Genomic DNA, 5,000 nt, shown 5'->3' on the forward strand with positions numbered 1-5,000 from the left:
GTTAATGTTTCAAGGTTAAAAGAAGTGGATAGTTACAGTGTTGAGGGTAACGCATTAGATTAGTACATTAGTTATTAGAGTTACGTGATAATATTACTTTTCTATGTAACGCATTACTTATCAAAAATGAGTAATAATATTTGAGTTACTTTTTTGAAAATGTAAGGCGAGTTACTTTTTTAGTTGAGCTTTTAAAAAACAAATTACCAAGTTAAAATTAAAGTAGTCACAATGAATCATGCAGTCAATAGGAGAATGTGCTCATTATCTTGAACACATCGAAGAAAAGGAAAAAGGATTATAGTGTCAATAGACAGTGATTTTACTTAAGTGACAAATAGAAATGGTACAAAAGTAGCAAACACATTGCTTTAAACCATGGCTCTCAAACTGCCGACCCATCCCCCCCCCCAATCTGGCCTGAAACTGACGTCAAAAATATAACGATATTCAGCCCGCCTAAACATATTTTTGATTAACTATCATTGTTGTGACACATGTTGTCACATACAGCCACCTGTGGTTTAGGCACATTTAAAGTACTCATTTTTTTTTTTTCGGCTTAGTCCCTTTATTAATCTGGGGTTGCCACAGCGGAATGAACTGCCAACTTATCCAGCATATGTTTTAAGCAGCGGATGCCCTTCCAGCTGCAACCTATCGCTGGGAAACATCCATACACATCCATTCACACACATACACTATGGACAATTTAGCATACCCAATTCACCTATACCACATCTTTGGACTTGAGGGGGAAACCGGAGCACACAGAGGAAACCCACGCCAACACCGGGAAACCATGCAAACTCCACACAGAAACGCCAACTGACCCAGTTAAGGCTCGAACCAGCGACTTTCTTGCTGTGAGGCAACCGTGCTAACCATTGCGCCATCGTGCAGCCCCATTTAAAGTACTGCACTATATTGTTGGGTTACTTTTGGTTTCTCTCAGCGTATGGTGGAGAGTAATGCACATGCAGATTATTTCTGGGGCTGATTTAAACGTTGAAATATATGTACGTAAGTGCTCTATTTTTACTAAAGCTTTAATTTTGTGAATATTCAAGGGTCATTTGATTAGAATCAGTTTTATACCACCTGTTTTTTGTTGCACTCTCTTTATGCTTACAGGTTATGTTGGTGGTGTAAATATGGTAATTCGGCTATTATGCGATTGGTCTCATGGTCTATTAATGGTCTCATTAATAGATTTTTCTAATTTGCATATTAAGATTTGTATAAAAAGTGTGCATAAGTAAAAATTTTACAGCTGGCTGAATTGAATATGTTAAAGTAAATGTGAATATATATACTTACTTTTCCCCTCTTTGTTGTAGTTTTACAAAAAAAGAATGATATTGAGAAGAACAATTGCCAGTAAAGTCAACAAAAGTTACCCAAACTCTTTTCTGCTCTTATGCTGTCGCTTAAACTTTTAGTTTAGCAACAATTGTTCGAGACATAATAATAATGATAATAATTATTATTATTAGTTTGCCTATTATTAAATTGCAGTATTTTCATAGCAATTTAAACTACTCCTTTAATATGTACAACAAGAAACAAGAAGGAGCTTTGATACTCTGGGGAAGAATGTCTGAGTGCATCGATTACATCAGGTATCCACTTTTGTGGTGTGCTTAAATGTTAAAACGACCCTCCTATGTATTGTCAGTCACTAATATGGCCCCCTGCCAATTTGAGTTTGAGACCCCTGCTTTAAACTTCTATTAATCTGTATATACAGCATGTACAGCTCTGGGGTTAGGAAGCTTTCTGATAACATGATCCTAAAATATTTTTTGATTTGTTTTATTAAAGGTAAACGTAGGAGTACGTTATGCAATGTGTAGGCATGGGGACGATAACCGTTTTCAAGGTATACCGCCGTTTGGAAAGTCGAGGTTTTAAAACTGGCCAAATTTTCTGTAATACCTTTCCTAAGGTATGTGTAAGATTTTATTTACTTTTTTTGTTTTTGTTTTTTAGGACAACAGTATCTTCAGCAGAAAAAATATCCAAAGACGCCGTTTTAAATTGTAAAGAAATCAGTGTTTTTGAAACAAATGAAGACAGCAGAAGTCAATGATTCATTTGAATCATTTATGAATTTATTAATTATGACATGTTTACTGCTCCAAAATATTGTAAATGTTTCAAAAAAATAAACTATATTGTGTTCAAATGGGACAAAAGTTTTAGTTTTTTTTCCGGACATTTAAAAAGAACATATTTTAGAGCAGTAATCACAATACCATGATATTTTTATCCAAGGTTATCATACCGTTAGAATCTTATACTGGCCTATACCTAGCAGTGTGTTGCTAATTGCAGAGCTCCTCTGTTAAAAAAATCAAGAAAAAAAAGTTCCGTAAGAGATCAAGCCTCAGTCAGGTAATAAAAAGTAACTCAATAGTAACCTAATACATTACTTACCATAAAAAAATAACTTTGTGATGCAACTAGTTACTTTTTTGGCGAGTAACTCAATATTGTAATGCATTACTTTCTAAAGTAAGTTTCTCCAACACTGGATAGTTTATGCTTAATTATCATTTTTGTTTGCTGTATGTCACTCCAAAACTGAATGACATGGAGACAATAATAATAAATGAAAAACAACCGAACAACAGACCGTTGACCTAAATTGTAGGAAAAACAAACATCAAAATCAATGGTTACCAGCTTTCAGCATTCTTCAAAATATCTTATTTTGTGTTCAACAAAAATCAAACAGGCTGTTACAAGAATAGGGTGAGTAAATTGCCAACGTAATTTTCATTTTTGGGTAAACTATTCCTTTAACCCAGTGGTTCTTAATTCTGGTCCTCGGCCCCCCACCACCCCAGATTTTTATGTCTCTTTTTTGAGAGACAGGAATCAGTTTATGAATCTCTGTCAATGAGCTAATGATCTGAAACAGTTGTCTTAAATAAGGAAGATGGACAAAATGTGCAGGGTGGGGGACTTGAATTAAGAACCACTGCTTTAATCTTTGAGTAATTTCTCAAATTGATTACCCTTTAGTTATGTTCGTGGCTGTTTTTGCTCCATTGACTTCCATTATAATGACATTTCTTTTGGATTGCAAAGCCTTGACCGCAAATAATCATGCATTCTTGATTGTTGGTGGTTTCCCTTGTTGGAAACAGGTGAAATTTGTCATTTGAATAATGGAAGTCAATGGGGCAAAAACAGTGACCAACATAATTACCATTAACTACCATAATATTTTCAAAGCGTTTTCCCAAAATATGTGTCAAAATAAGATTTGTCAGCAAAAATCTTTCCATTTGCTGAAACACAAAGAAAGTTGTGGCAAAATTAAGCCTCAAAATCACCTCAGAGTGCATGAAAACATCTCCAACAGCACACAAGACTTAATGTACAAGAAAAACATTAAGATTATCAAGGCTACTTTAAAAATAACTATAAACATTCAATTTGACAAATAATCAATTTGACAGACAAGTGGAAATAATTTTCCTCGATAATCAATATCAGGCCATGGATACAGTTTAAAGCCAGCATCCTGCTATCCGAATTATATCTGGCTCTTAATGGAGCAATCAATTCCAGTCAACTTCTCATTGCAGTCAGTGAAGTTTCCGTTGAGAGATTTTGTTGTTGTTCTTCATGCTGCATTAGTTTATTTAGATATTAGCGAGTTTATATTGTGTAATGTGCCAGCATGTACACATGGGGGCTTCAGCTTTAAACACCACTGACCCCCACAGACGCATCCCAGCCAAAAAAGCCTTGAGCTCATTTCATCAAGTCGCTGTCAGCGTAATAACAAAGCGTTCAGTCTGAATGATTGTTTATTTTCTAGTGCTTGAAGCTTTCTCAGATATCCAGTGCACTGCGTAAACAAGCAGTCATGTTCAGACAGAAGCACACAGGAAGACTGCAGTAGCCAAAGGCCCCGTCGTGTCCTATGATGACACTTTTTTTTAAGAGAGCATCTTTGAAAAGGGCACTGAGAGTGTTTACATGATAACACTGCTAAATAAAAAAGGTACAGATGACAACAAAAATGATCCATGTTCACACAGATTTGAGAAAATGATAGTAACTGCTGTAATATTCATGTCAAATCAGTAGGTTTGCGATCTTACATTGTACAGAAAGCTGGTAACACTTTACTTAAATGAGTGTTCATAAGACAGTAGCTACATTCCCATCCACCTATTTTTGTGTGTTTTAGAGATGTGCATAAAAAACGGTTGCTGGGTCAGTTGGCATTTCTGTGTGGAGTTTGCATGTTCTCCCCGTGTTGGTGAGGGTTTCCTCTGGGTGCTCCGGTTTCCCCCACAAGTATAAAGACATGCACTATGGGTGACTTGAATAAACTAAATTGGCCATAGTGTATGTGTGTTAATGTGTAAGTGTATGGGTGCTTCCCATGACTGGGTTGCAGCTGGAAGGGCATCCGCTGTGTAAAACATATGCTGGAGAAGTTGGCGGTTCATTCCGCTGTGGTAACCCCTGTTTGAAAAAGCGACTAAGCTGAAGGAAAATGAATGAATGAATGAATGGTAATGTCAAGATGTCTTTAACAATGTCAACTGTGCGGATGACTCTTACTGATGTTAATGTTATTATAAGCATGCATGTGTCTTATGAACACACCATCAATAAAGTGTTACCAAAGTACTATGGTATCGCTGAGGCTGATATAGACATTTTGTGCTAAAATTTATCAGCCAGAAATTAATTTTTAGTGGGCTGATATCAATAAATAAAAAATGAGCATTTATTGGCTGATAACACACTGATGTGGCTGCTGATATAGTGTTTATCTTTTAGTTTGAAATAAAATTGTACATTGAAATACTATTTTTTATTTTATTTTATCATGACATTAATTAAACCTAGTTTTCATCCTCAGTTTATTTGAAGTAATGTTAACGAATTGTGCCATATTATGTCTTAAAGAACCAAAGACTTAAAAAAAAATAAAAAAAAAAATCACATCACTTTCCGATCTTATCGAT

The 5,000-nt window shown here is 35.3% G+C and overlaps 1 protein-coding gene across 1 annotated transcript in view; it reads left to right on the top strand.

Moving 5' to 3' along the window:
* ccdc88c (coiled-coil domain containing 88C) overlaps window positions 1-5,000 on the top strand; it is a 106,546-nt gene that overhangs the window by 89,514 nt on the left and 12,032 nt on the right. The gene's annotated exons all lie outside the window — the stretch shown is intronic.

This window comes from Danio aesculapii, chromosome 17 (genome assembly GCF_903798145.1).
Source record: "Danio aesculapii chromosome 17, fDanAes4.1, whole genome shotgun sequence".
In the NCBI taxonomy this organism is placed as follows: domain Eukaryota; kingdom Metazoa; phylum Chordata; class Actinopteri; order Cypriniformes; family Danionidae; genus Danio; species Danio aesculapii.